Genomic DNA, 15,698 nt, shown 5'->3' with positions numbered 1-15,698 from the left:
AGTCCTGGATCTAGACCTTACGTATAACATATTGCTAGGACGTCCGTGGATTCATGAAATGAGGGCAGTCCCATCAACATATCATCAGTGCATTAAGTTTCCTCATAATGGAGTCGAGGTAACGGTCAATGGTGATCCAAATCCATTCATATATTGCAATAACTTGAGATCACATACTGAGACTATCATTCCTAGCAATCGTGAAGCTACTCCTTCTTCAGCATATATTGATCCTGAGTCATTAAAGCCCTCGACATCCAAACAAGGTGAACTTAGAGCCAAGTTTCAAGACAAAGGCATGGGAGAATACACTCTGAATCAAACAATGTTCTTACGACAAGTCATGACCTCTCCCAAGGAATATGGGAGGCCACATCCTAATAAGCAAATCTCCATCATGCTACTCAAATGGGATCCTACCGTCTTTCAAAAATGGGGCGAACTAGAGGAAGAAAATTTATATAAAATGCTATATAAGGACGCTAAAGAGGATACACATGATCAAATTATAATACCCTATGAGAAATATGGCAAAGGTTTCAAAATTCTACAAAGATTTGGGTATGATGGAAAAAGCCCTCTCGGACTACGCAAAGAAGGTGCCATGGAGCCTTTACAACCTGAGCTAACTACAAGAAGGGAACGCTCCAAGGGGCTTGGTTTTCTAAATCCCAAGATTCACAATAAAAGAACAAAACAGATATGGCGAGTCAAAGTGGCTGAAGTTCAACAAGAAGATGACTATTCTACAGATTCCAACGAATGGGAATGGGGTTCAGACAAATCCTCCAGCGACTATGAGCTCAACGAGACATTTAGAGAGCCAGAGGAACCTACAGAGGAGGAGGAGTTTTACAAGAAATTCAGAGTTGGTCAAGAACCGACCCATAAGGATCCCGCACAAGCTTCGTTTCAAGGCCCTAGGTCAAGATCACATAGGATGAGGACACTTGTCCCTGAGGGTGCTACTAGTGATGATAATTTGGACTCACTCACGATCGAAACTGATGAGGAGAGTGCCATTGACGACCTCGATGACTATCTTGACATACCTGAATATAACCACATCTTCACTATTAGCCTTGCGAACTCTGAAAACACTAAAGACCTTCCCCTCGTTCACCCCCAACTCATTGACTGGGATCAGGATGGACCAGCACAGCTTGATACATTTCAAAATGACGAAGCTATAGTCGATTATCTTGGCATTCGTGATGATCTTCCTCTTGGAGACCATAAAGTAGGATACGCCATAGAGCTTAATAACATGGCATACTTTGGTGAGGGTGTCGGGCCTTCTAGTCGCAAAAATGTGAAAATAAAAACAAAACAAGGGTCTTATGGCGAAAACCACACTGTGGCGCTATCTGACTCTAAAAAAGTAAAAAGAAAGGACGTATCTGAGGGTGAAAACCTCTCTGAGGCGCCCGAAGATGGAAGGCTTGACATTCTCCCAGCATCATACGAGGAAAAATCATCCATGTTGGTAGAGGAGACTATAAAGACAAACATTGGTACAACAGAGGTTCCACATAACATATTTTTGGCTCAATCATTGATAGAGGCCGAGAAAGCAAGGTTCATAAGCTTCTTTAAGGAACGACAAGTCAACTTCGCATGGTCTTATGCTGATATGCCTGGACTAGACCCCGATTTAGTAATGCATCATTTAACAGTCAAACCGGGGGCAAAACCAGTAAAACAGAAATTGAGGAAAATGCATCCACAAGTGGCATTATTAGTCAAGGCAGAGCTAGAGAAATTACTGGATGTCGGATTCATACACCCAATTGATTATCCTGAATGGATTTCCAACTTAGTACCTATTAGCAAACCAGATCGCAGCATCCGAATATGTACAGACTTCAGGGATATCAACAAGGCTTGTCCGAAGGATGATTTCCCATTACTAAACATTGATTTAATTGTTGATCTCACAGCAGGCCATGAGATGTTATCTTTAATGGACGGATTCTCGGGATATAATCAGATCAGGATTGCACCTGAAGATCAACATAAAACATCATTTACTTGTCCATGGGGAACCTTCTGCTGGAATGTCATGCCCTTTGGGCTGAAAAATGCAGGTGCCACGTATCAACGAGCTATGACTACTATCTTCCATGATCTCATGCATGTAACGGTGGAAGATTATGTTGACGACCTTTTGGTTAAATCAATAGACAGAAATACACACTTGGACATACTTTCAGTTGCTTTTGATAGGCTGGAAAAATACAAGGTAAGATTAAACCCAAAGAAATGTGTCTTTGGAGTAACCTCCGGGAAGCTCCTAGGATTCATTGTGTCTAAAAGAGGAATAGAAGCTGATCCAGCAAAAGTCAAGGCTATCTTGGACATGCTGCCACCCAAGAATATCAGTCAACTTCGGTCTTTACAAGGGAGACTCCAGTCCATACGAAGATTCATAGCACAACTTGCAGATAAGTGCAATCCTTTCCAGCACCTGCTACACAAAAACATCAAGTTCAAATGGGATGAGAACTGTCAACAGGCTTTTCAGGCACTCAAAGACTATCTTTTGAACCCGCCAGTTTTGATGCCACCAATTCCGGATCAACCATTGCTACTTTACATATCAGCTACTCCAACAGCACTGGGGGCACTCCTAGCACAGCAAATACCTGACGGCAAGGAAAAAGCAGTCTACTATATCAGTCGCACGTTGGTGGGATATGAGCTGAACTACACACCTATTGAGCGTGCATGTCTCGCTGTGGTCTTTGCTTCACAAAAATTATGACATTATATGCTCACTCACAAGACTAAGTTGATTGCCAGAATTGATCCACTAAAATATCTTCTCAACAAAGCTACACTTACTGGGCGACTGGCCAAGTGGGTAATGATTTTGAGTGAATTCGACATTGAATACGTGGACAGAAAAGCCATAAAAGGACAAGCCATCGCAGATCAACTGGCAGATGCTCCCATGATAGATGATGTTCCTCTACAGTCAGAATTTCCAGATGAGTCCATTCTAACAATATCACCTGCAAAGCCATGGCAACTATACTTTGATGGCTCATACACACAACATGGGGCAGGAGCGGGTATACTCTTTATAACTCCCCAAGGCGATTCTATACCAAAGTCATACCGCTTATCATTTCCTTGCACCAACAATATAGCGGAATACGAGGCATTAACAACTGGGTTAAGAATTGCAGTTCAGTGGAAGATCCAAGAACTTCGTGTTTTTGGGGATTCTCAACTTGTCATCCGTCAAGCAACTGATGATTATCAAACAAAAGATGAAAAGCTAATGCCTTACAAACAACTGGTAGATGATCTGAAACAACACTTTGCAAAGATAGAGTTTGAGCAGATACCAAGAGAACAGAATCGTGCTGCTGATGCCATGGCTACAATTGCTTCGCTCATTGATCTACCGCAAAATGAGACCTGCTATGAGTTCCTGGTTGACAACCTGCTGATTCCGTCATATGAGATCACTCCTACGGAAATGATATGTGTTGTTGGTCCTGAATCCCAGTTATATGGTTCCATATTCACATACCTTCGCGACAATATCTTACCCCCCGATCTATCGAACAACCAACGCCGCACTTTCATTCGCCAATCCTCCTGATACATTATCCTAGCTGATATCCTATACCGACGAGGTCTAGATGGCACCCTTCTTAGATGTTTAGAGAGTGACGAAGCTCAGATTGCGTTACGAGAAGTGCACGAAGGGATATGTGGCCCGCATACTAGTGGTCCTACCTTGGCCAAGAAACTCATCAGGACTGGATACTACTGGCCTACTATGGAAAAAGATGCATATCAGTTTGTCAAGAAGTGTAAGCAGTGTCAAATTCATGGAGACCTTATACATGCACCAGCACAAGAACTACAACCACTTGCATCTCCTTGGCCCTTTTGTCAGTGGGGACTCGATCTCATAGGCAAGATTCACCCTCCTTCTTCCAATGGACATAAATTCATTATCACAGCCACAGAGTATTTCACAAAGTGGATTGAAGCTGTGCCTCTCACACAAGTTACTGGGAAACAAATCGCTACTTTCATCCTGAACTACATCATTGCCGATACGGGATTCCTACTTCCATTATCACCGATAACGGGCGTCCTTTCAAGAACCAGGATGTTCGTGAACTCTGTGAGCGCTTCCATATCTCTCACCGTTTCTCCACACCATACTACCCCCAAGGTAATGGCCAAGCTGAGGCGTCTAACAAAACAATTCTCAAAATACTTAAAAAGACAGTCGACGACGCTGGCCGTAACTGGCATGTCCAACTCAATCCCGCACTTTGGCCTATCGTACCAGTGTCCACACACCTACAGGAGCTACACCCTACTCACTTGTCTACGGCGCTGAAGCCATCTTGCCTATTGAGGTCGAGCTACCTTCTTTACGGGTCTCCTTGAGAAACATAATCAACGATGAAGACTACAGGGTCTCCCGCTTACAAGAACTAGAACTGCTGGAGGAACGACGACACACTGCTTTTAATCATCTCAAGGCTTACCAACAACGAATGAGTCGCAGTTACAATCACAAGGTCAAGCCTCGCACATTTGAGGTAGGTGACTTAGTCCTCAGAGAGAACCCCAAAAATCAGCAAGACAGAGATAAGAAGGGCAAGTTCGAACCAAATTGGCTTGGTCCTTACATCATCACAGCAGCATATGGATCTGGGGCATATCAGCTTTCTACTACAGAAGGTGAACCTTTGGAGGATCCTATCAACAGCATGCACCTTCGCAGGTTCTACACATAGCTCTTCGGAATATCCTAATTTAAAAATACAAAAAAAATTATAAAAACAAAAAAAATCGTCACTTGGTGAAAACCTGGCAAACAGGTGCCTTGTGACAACAAAAAAATTGAAAAATCGAAAAAAGTAAAGAGAAATAATTTCGTCCAACGGCGAAAACCACTTCGGTGGCGCCCTGGGCAAGTACCATGGTGAAAACTGGGTCACCAGCGCCATGCGTAGAGACATTGCTCCTCTCTCCTTCAGGATTCACTTTCATCCTTTCACTTTGCACACACTCACAACCTATTCACTCACAATAAACTTACCCATTCCCATCATGGCTTGTTATTGATCTACCTAAGATTGGTTAGCCATCCATAATCCTCCCTTTTTCACTCCCTTTCCATCCATAATAAATCGGCTCCTATCTGTGACTACGGCCAATTCCTACGTCTAGTAATGGGTGTGGAACTGAGAACATCACATGTTCAAGGAGTACAGTTTCTTCCAGCTTCCTTCAAGTCTATCCGCGCACAATCCGCAATAAAGCAACATCTGCATCGCCAGTCCACAATAAGGTATCAGTTTCATGGATTCAATCAGTTTCAAATGAGACACAGCAGCAACAATGGGCTTCAACAAAATCAAATCTTTCAACAGACTCAGACAACATATGGTTCAGTGCTATCTATCTTTTTTTTTTGTGAAAGTGAACATTGTGACCACAATCGAATAAGACTTAAACAAGTGACAAGAGACACTAAACTTGAGGACTACAGTGGATGTTGGTGTCGAGTCTTGGTTTTTTTTTTTTTTTGATTTTATCTTTTGGTGACATGTCTTTTAGCTTTTCCAGGATGTCTTTGACTAGAGATTCTATCTCCAAGATGTCTTTGACTAGAAAGGCGAGGATGGGGTATCGTCACCTATTTGCATTTGCTGTCTGTGGATTGTCTTTTAGTAATGCTATGACTTGTCCAAGGATATGAGGACACTGTGAGTCTAGTATGAACTGGGGCATTCCTTGTTTGTGACTGTCTTATCTCCATGCAAACAGGTACAATGACTTTCTGGGCCGAACAAATGCCTCGATTGTCATAACCTACCTGCCATAATAAGCTCAATGATGATAACGCACAAGAAGCTCTTTCACGTTCATATCTTCTGTCTTCCATCCCCCTTTCTTGATTGATTTCCATCGTCCTTCTCAAGTCCGCGTAGCCCGCTATCACATGACTGAGTACAATGACACACCAAAAACATTTGCATTTCATATAGTTACACCTACATCACCACATATAAGCATTTCATACATACATATAGATATCACAATTGCATCACATCCTGCATACAACACATGTTAGCACATCTCACATTTTCATTATGTAAATACTCATTTGCATTATCATATTCATTTGCATTACATACATTCACATTTGCATCATGCATCACATATACAATATAAAAGAACAAAAATATATTGCATTGCATCATATAAGCATATGTATCACATAAGAACATTTCATCACATAAGGTACACATGCATATAGCTGCCGCAAAAAAAAAATAAAAATGGATCATCTCTCATATATACTCAAAATGTGTCATGATACAATGATGTCAAAAGAATCATATGGCTACAAAAGAATCACCCGCAGGTGTCTACAATACAACAATGGTACATCTACTGATACAATGGGAGCCCACTATAGCTATGAGGAACTCCCTCCCTCGGAGCCGCCTCGCCTCGACGGAGTCTGAGCTATAGATGGACCCGCCCCTGGATCCCCCTGTCTCTCTGGTGGTGGTGGAGGCCCCATGACCCCACCGCTGGATGCCTGTCTCCTGCGGCTCCCTCCCGTAGCCGTCGCTGTGCGCGACGATCTATGGAAGCTCCTAGCCCGCTGATCTGCTGGCACGGCTGCATAGTATAGATCCCTCCAGTAGGCGATCTCCTCTCCGGCTCGCAAAACATATGCGTAGCCTGCCCCTGCATCCTCTGCTGCCCGCCTACCTGCCCTCAGAGCTGTCTCGGCCTCTGTGTATCTCTGGATGGCCTGATCCCTCTCCCGCTCTGTGTCTCGGACCCTGATCCTGAGGTGGTTCCTCTCCCGCACCAAATCCTCAATCTCATCTGCCTGGCCCTGGCAGATCTCCCGCAGCCTCACCACCTCATCCTCCTCAGAGTCTCCGCTCTCCGCCTCCGCCTGTGGCTCCTCCCCTACAGGTGCCTGTCCCTCAACCTCTGCCTGCACCTGTCCCTGTGCCTGTATAGGTACCTGTGGCTGTACCTGTCTCTGTCCCTCTGCCTGCACCTGTCTCGGTCCCTGTCTAGGACCCTGTGTTGCTGGCACCTGTAGGGGCAGTCCACCCCGTCCTCTCACCACCGGAGCTGCTCTCTCCTGTCCTCCCTCCCTCCGAGGTGCCACCCGCCTCTCTCCCACCACTCCCCTCCGCCTCCGCCGGCCCCTACCTCCATCTCCTCCTCCATCATCATCATCTCCTCCACCCTCTCCATCCAGTGGCTCTGCCGGATCTGTCAATCTGGGAAATGGATGCTCTGCCCAATACGCAGAGTACTCTGCATCCATCCCTGCATCATCTACCTCTGGCCACATGTCCCATGGCATCGGCATCATCTCCGCTAGCTGCATCACCGCCTGATCATATGATAGCAGTGGGCCAAACTGCACCTGATCTCTGACCGTACGGGCATACATGCCCGAGCCCCGTGGCATCCGCTGGATCCACCCAAACTGCCTGCACACCCTATCAATAAGCTGCCTCTCCAGAATATAGGGCGTCCGCCCCATCAGATACCTGCTCCTAAACACATATGGTAGCTCCAAGGCATCGTCCTCCCACTCCTCGCACCCCAGGTACGGCCTCCAGATCACCATGTCAATATCATCAATGACTCGCCTCCAATGCTCCAATCTCCCAATCCGAGGCTGGGATGTGATCATGTCATACAGGTGCACAAAACTCTGTCCCTGTCCTCTGCCTCTGAAATGAATGGGCCGTGTGATGGGAAGGTGCTCATAGGCCCACACCTGCAAGAGAGTCACGCCGCAGCCCAAACCCACTGATCCGTGGTACACAAACTGATGCAGCTCATAATACAAATGTGCCAGGACACATGGCCCCCATGCATACCTAGTGTGCTCTGCCATCAGCGTCTCCAATGCCCCTCCCCAGCCCACTGCCAATCCTCGTGTGGCCCTGTCTGGACACAAATACCCACTGATGACTCCCCCAACAACTGCTGGCAATGCTAAACCTATGGCAGTCATGGTATCCCAGGCTACATGACCTGCTCGCATCTCCAAATCGGGATCCTGAAAAACCCCTCTCAATGCCTCCCTGTCACCGTCACGGTCGTAGGGAATCAACTCTCCATCAATAGGAACATGCAGAATCCTGTATACATCCTCTAATGTCACTGTCATCTCACCCATCGGCAGGTGAAACGTGCATGTCTCTGAGTGCCATCTCTCGGCCAACGCAGTCAGCAACCCCATGTTTGCCCGAAACTCGGGCACATAGAGCATATGTGTGAGACCCATCTCCTCAATGGAAATCATGTCCTGGATCGACAACTCTGGTCACAGTCTCTGAGTCGATGGGAATCTCTCCCGTGACTCTAACATCGGCAAATACTCCTGCAGTCAAGCAAATCAATCATGTCAGTTATCGTGGCATTCACTGTTTATCACAAAATGCTACTTGCTACCTAAATGCATCTGGTTATCTATCCTAGTGACACTCACTGTTCATCACAAAGTGTTGCTATCTACCCTAAGTAGTGCTCCCTGTTCATCACAAAGTACTACGTGTATGACATTCCCTGTTCATCACAAAGTGTCACTCACATTCGCACTCCCTGTTCATCACAAAGTGCTGCCTATCTTGGTGCTCCCTGTTCATCACAAAGTGCCTGGATCTATCCTAATCTTTCTAGAGGACCTGCTTGAGTGTATCCTCTCAGCAGCTTATCCAATCGACAGCGTATGTTCATCACAGAACTGCCAATTTGACCTAAAAGACTAAAACCATGCATTTAAGCACACAAACGCACTTTTACAACACACACGCGCTTTTAACTCATAAACGCGCTTATAGACTGCACAAACGCGCTTCTGAAACACAGACGCGTTTTATGAACACAAACGTGCCTATGCCAGACACAAACGCGACCAGGGAACACAGACGTCCCTACATGACATAAACGCTCCTATAAAGCACAGACGCTGCTACATTTCACAAACGCGTCCGCATTCAACACAAACGCGGTTCCAGGCACAGACGCGCCTAGACCCGACACAGACGTGCCTGTTGGACACAGACGCGCCTGGCACTGACACAGACGCGGTTGCGCATTTTTGCACTTTTTAAATATCCTATTCCTAGCGCATTTATTGCTCCTAAACATGCATTTATGACAAAACTCGAAATGCGTGAAAGTACGAGGAGGTTTTCGGGTACTTACTGGCTCTCCTGCATCGGCTGGTCGCTGGAATCGGCGGACACGGTCGAATCTATGAATGAATGCCATCGCTGCTGACTGCTGCTGCTCTTTTCTCGCTCTGCACTATGATCTTCTAAGGGTGTGGATGACAATGAGGATGTCTTTTGCCCGTGGTCTATCTTATAGCCTACCCTAGCCCTGGCCTTCATTTCCCGAGTCAGTATTCTTCATCCTGTGACTTTGTCACTTTATCCAATCAGTCCATTCTATCCCGTCTTTCTTATCGAGAGATTGTCTGCAATCTTTCCAAACTTTTTCATCCAATCTCTCGAGGGGGCATATCATTCCCATCCTGGGGCAACTTTGTATCAGTTCATCTTATTTTCTTTGAAACAACGCGACAAGCCGCATTGTCTCAAAGAGGGGCAAAATGTAGACACCTAAAATTGTCATGTCTAATTAAATAAATATTTTATTTATTTAATTATCTAAGCCTAATTCTTCTATTAATTAAATAAATCTTTATTTATTTAATTAATTCATTTATCCTCTTCTAGCCTTATTTCTCATTTAAATAAATACATTTATTTATTTAAATTATCCCTTTCCTAAATTAAATAAATATCTTATTTATTTAATTATCCTACTTCTTCTATTAATTAAATAAATATTTATTTATTTAATTAATTCATTATCTTTTTCTACACATGACACATGTCACTCATCTCTTAATTCCTACACTACCTACCTCTTTCATTATTTTGGTATTTCTTTTACCTACCCTCTAATCCTAGCCGACCTCTCTTTTTACACCTCTCAATCTTAACCCTCCATTTCATATTGTGTCTTCTATTTAAGGAGATGTTTTCTTCATTGTCAAACCCTAATCCCTAATGAGACATGCCTAACTACTTGATCAATTGACTAGACTACAATTCTACTTGCAACCACATTCCGTTCTTTGTTGAGCTCTTGTGCATACAAAAATCTGAGAGCAAATATATCAAGCAAGATCAATGGAGATAGGAAGAATGGAGATCAAAACCCTATTGGACATGTGATGGTATAATCTTTGTGATTTTGAGTTATTTTGCATTGTCTTAGGTAATCTTCATATGTTATGGTGGATCTTTATTGATTGTTAGGCTAGGCTTTCGTGGTTGAATCCATTTTAGTCTTTCAATATTATTGTTTATTGTTATCCATTTTCACCATATACAGTATTTATTCTCTAATTGTTGCTTGTGCTTAATTAGTATATCTGCTATTTGGGTAATTGGTTTATGCATTCGGGTATTGATATTATGTGTTTTGGTATTAAAGTTTTAATTGCTTAAGGTTCCGCTAATCTGGTGACAACTGATTCACCCCCTCTCTCAATTGTCTTCCAGTTATTTGAACTATCTAACAATTGCCAAGTGTCACAATCATAATGAATGAGACAACTTAAGCTATTAATAGCCTAATTAAATAATAGGAAAACAACCTAATTTTAGCTTAAGTGAAAAATTAATTAAAGGACCTAATTAATAAATAATTAGATAGAGTATCTTAATTAGTCCAACACCCTCCATTGAGATTAACTTAGGGATAAGATAAAGAGCTAAATATGAATGCAAAATGCATGCATGAATGAGTCCCAACAACAAGACATGATCATGCACTCATGTACAAACCAATCCAAATCAATACAACTCTCAAAAATGGAGAAAAGGAGAAAAACCCATTGGGAGAAAAAAACTCTCCAAAAGAGAGAAAAAGAAATTAAAAAAATTACATGTGACAAGCATGAAGGACTCAAGATATCTCCCCAATTATTGAATAGGTCACATAAGCATAATCAAGACCTCCCCATAGGAGAGAAAATAAGAGACGATGTATCCCGCACAATGAAGGAGCTCCAATTTCTAAGATGAAGGCTTGAGTACAAATACTGATGAAGATCAAAGAGAGGTAAATCATGTTCCTTCCCTTAGGAAGAAACAAATTGAATGGCCAAGGTAGAAGAAACTCCATGAAAGGAGATGGAAATAAATGTATTAGGATGTGTGCCATGGAAGACTACTCAACTGCCCAACTATCTAAATGAAAAGATGCCAAATCAATTGTGAAGATACTTGGTGAACAAACTCTCAAGGCATTGAAGATGGAATTATAGGAATTCTCTAACTATCGTCAAGGAGGAATGCAATGTCCTCAATCATGTCCCTAATGTTTGGAGTGTGTGATGTATCAAACGACCCTACAATATCTGGTAAGTACTCATCCCACTATGTTGAAATTGGAAAAGAACAATCAACCTATTGAACTTTACTGCTGTTTGAAGAAGAAGGATGTAGAGGAGGACCAACATAAGTCTCAGGAACCACCGTGCATGAATGAAGCACACATTGGTTCAAGTGACAGTCAAAACTCTCCTCATATTTTTAATCCTGTCTTAATGTATGAGAGATAAGACTAGCCAATGAAACTCCATGCTCAATGAAAGCAAAATGTGAGAACTCATACATTTGGGATGCATGATCAATATTGCCAACTGCAACAAGCTCTCTACTAGGTATATCTTTGATGAACACTGAATTAGGGATGAACTCAGTTGTCTTGCATGTCCCTGTTGGCATTATGAGAACCGATATGAGGACATAATGATACATAATGATACTATATGTTGTCATTGATGTCAATATGTGATATGAAGTGAACCGACATATGTGAGAACTGGTATGTATGCCAAAGTGAAGCGGTATATTTGTTCATGGTGAACCGACATGTCAAGGTGAACCGACATGTTGTTATGGGAACCGATACATGGAACTCTTGTGTGACTACCGGTTGGTAGTGTCAGGGTTTCCGGTTGAAGTGCCTCAAGCCCGTGTGACTCAATCAGTGATCTTTGTGTGTTGAGTTAGCATGGTAACGGTGAACAGATTGTGTTGCCACATAAGCCTTTTGCGCGTGAAGGATTTTGCATGAAGAAGACTATCTGTATCTACCTCGCGAATGTGCAAAGTTTGTAAACGGTGATAACGAGTGATGGGTTATCAGTCACCATGAAATCGGTGGAAAATGGACGATGGAGAATGTCTTCAGAATGGATCAAGAACTGTTGCATTTAATGCAGTATACTCAACGGTCAGGATTGAACCGCTTGAATTCCTTAACCTAATAGGCTCAGGGTTTAGGGTTTATGCTATCGACCTGTCTGTTTCCTATAAGATTGATGTTGTGTTTCTTTCTAAAGTTGTTGGCAAAAGTTGTGTGTGTGTATCCAAGAGAAAGGATACGTGATTCTTGCTAGACCAGAGGAGAGAAGTGATACCTGCAAAGTGTAAGTGCAGAAGGTGAAGAGGAGCTTAAGCGGATCTGCATTGGCATTGAGTGCTATCATCAGATCATTGTTATACTTGTTGATCTTTAACCACTTCAATAGTTGTGAAATCCCTTAACAGGGTAGCTTTATCCGGCTTGCTGTAAATCCTTTAACAAGGTAGCTCGAAGCTATTGAGCTAGTGAAATCCTTTAGCTATTGAGTTCTTGAAATCCTCTAACAAGGTTTAACCCTTAACTGGGTATTCTAGCCATCCCTTAACCGGGTGATCCCTAATAGGATCGGTTCCTAACTGAATCTATTGTAATGTCTCTAACCAGACAAGGCTCCTAACAGAGCGAACTTCTAAAGAGTTCAAAAACAGCTTGTGGGTATTCATCCCCACCGAGGTTTTTCCCAGCTGGGTTTCCACGTGAAAAAAATATGTGTGTCATGTGTGATGCTTTTATCTTGTGATGCTTTGTTATTGTCTGTCAAGCATGTGATGGTTCTGTGTTTTATGCCTGTCAATAAAACATGTTGAACTAGCTGTTATTATGTTTTGATGATAGATTACCTGTTCATGCATAAGGGTGAAATGGTAGTGTAGTTTTGAGTTGAGTGGAAAGCTAAGTGATTAACCGGTTAATGCTCATCTCAGTCACTCTTAGCTTTACTGGTTGCAGTCTGTTTCAAACTGGTATCACTGTTTGCCAGTCATTTGGATTGTCTGTTGTCAAACCAGTTTAAGACTGAGGTTTTTTGTCTGTACTGATTCCCCCCCCCCTCTTAGTTTCGGTTTGGTACTATTCGTTCATCATTGAGTTATCAATTGGTATCAGAGCATCCTCCAGGTCCTCTGTGTTGTAAGCTTAACCGCTTGAGGGAAAGATCCTATTGTAATGATGAAGAGGGAAGGTCCAAAGTTTAACAAAGAAAATTTTAGTATATGGAAAGACAGAATGAAGATATACACCAGAAGCATGGGTGCTCAATACTGGAGCTATTTTGAGAATCCCTATGTTGCCCATACCGGTACTCTCACCGATGACCAAAAGAGAGAGATGCAGGAGAATGAGCAAGTCATGGAAGCCCTAATTAGTAGTTTATCTGACATTGAGTTTATTGATGTCCAAGATAAGGTAAATCCCAAAGAGGTATGGGATACTCTTGAAAATATCTATGGCGGTGATGAGCATGTAAAACAGGCTAAGGAAGAAAGCCTTAAAGGGAAGTTTGAAGATATGTGGATGGTTGAAGGTGAAACCATTCAACAGTATGGAATAAGAATCAAAACTGTTGTTGGAGATATCAAGAGTGCAAGTGGTAAAATGGAAGATTCCACTGTGGTAAGCAAAGTCCTGAGATCCCTATTGCCGGTCTATGCAATAAGGGTTGCTGCTATTCAGGAGCTGAGATCAATAGACAAGACTAAGGTATCCCTAGACTCCATCATTGCTAAGCTAACAGCCTATGAGCTGAATAGTTTTGATGGCAGTGTTCAAAAGACTGAATCAACTTTTAAAGCCTCTGCAGTACCATCCAGGAAAGGAAAAGAAGCAAGCACCAGTGATGAAACAAGATAGAGTAGAGTGATGGATGATGAGGAGTTTCTGATGGAATTTGAAGCTCTTCTTGCCAGGAAATTTCCAAAAGGAATCGGTAAATATGGAGGTAAGCTCCCTTTGAAATGTTTTTCTTGTAACTGGATAGGACATATTGCTATGAACTGTTCTAATAGTGACAACAAGGATAAACCGGAAAGGTTCAAGAAATTCAAAGGAGGAAACCAAAGAAACTATTTTCTTGCAGTTGATGAAGTTGTCACAGATGAGGAATCAGAAGATGAAGAGAATGAAGACATTGTGTTTATTGCTATAAAGGAAGATGTGTCAGACAAGAAAGCTCTTGTCTCCCACTTTGATAATTCCAATGAGTGGATTATTGACAGTGGTTGTTCTCACCATATGACTGGTGACCGGAGCAAGTTTCTATCTTTGGAAGAATATGATGGTGGTGTGGTTCGTTTTGGCAATGATGCACCATGTATGGTTAAAGGAAAAGGGTCCATCTCTCTGAATGGAAAGAGTAGTGCTGACAATGTGTATTGGGTTGATGGTCTCAGACACAACCTTCTGAATGTTGCCCAGCTGAATGACAGTGGTCTCACTCTAGAATTCAAGAATGGAGTGTGCAGAATCAAAGGAAAAAATGGTGAAATTGTGGCTACCGGTATGCAGACTAAAGGTAACCTATTTCAATTGAATACTAATATCAGTACCTGTCTTATGGCTAAGTTTGATGATAGTTGGATGTGGCATAGGAGACTCTGCCATATAAACTTTCATAATATTGTGAAGGCTAGTAAGAACAAGGCAGTTAGAGGATTGCCAGTGCTGAGCAAACCAGAAAATCCTTTGTGCAGAGAGTGTCAATTTGGGAAAATGTCTTCCTCAACCTTTAAAGGTAAATCTTTCATTCTTGACAACTTGCTTGATCTTGTGCATAGTGATTTGTGTGGTCCTATGAAAACTAGAAGTGTGCAAGGTGATAGGTACTTCATGATTCTCATTGATGACTGCTCAAGGATGATGTGGGTCACATTCTTGAAAGACAAGTTTGAAGCTTTTGTAAAGTTCAAAGCTTTTAGAGAATTAGTGGAGAAGGAAAGCGGTAAAAGGATCAAGTGCCTGAGAATTGATCAAGGAGGGGAATTCACCTCCGGTGAATTCAACAAGTATTGTGAAGAATTTGGCATCAAGAGGCAACTGTCTGCCCCCCGGACTCCACAGTAGAATGGCCTGGCAGAGAGGAATAACCAGACTGTGGTTGAAGCAGCTAGAACCATGTTGATTCAAGGAAAGGTAGCTCACACCTTTTGGAGAGAAGCGGTGAGCACTACAGTCTACACAATGAACCAGGTACTCATTAAGAAAGGTAAGGATAAAACTCCCTATGAGTATTGGACCGGTAAAACACCTGTGGTTAGCTACTTTAGAGTGTTTGGTAGCAAATGTTACATCAAGAGGAGTGAACACCAGAGCAAATTTGATGCGAAATATGATGAGGGAATATTCCTAGGATATTCCACCAAGAGCAAAGCTCTCAAGTGTTTCAACAATAGGAATCAAAGAATCATGGAAAGCATCAATGTGAGAGTTGATGAAACCTC

This window comes from Cryptomeria japonica, chromosome 6, assembly GCF_030272615.1.
Source record: "Cryptomeria japonica chromosome 6, Sugi_1.0, whole genome shotgun sequence".
Classification (NCBI taxonomy): Eukaryota; Viridiplantae; Streptophyta; class Pinopsida; order Cupressales; family Cupressaceae; genus Cryptomeria; species Cryptomeria japonica.
The sequence above is the reverse complement of the archived record's forward strand: the minus strand, read 5'-3'. Positions refer to the sequence as shown.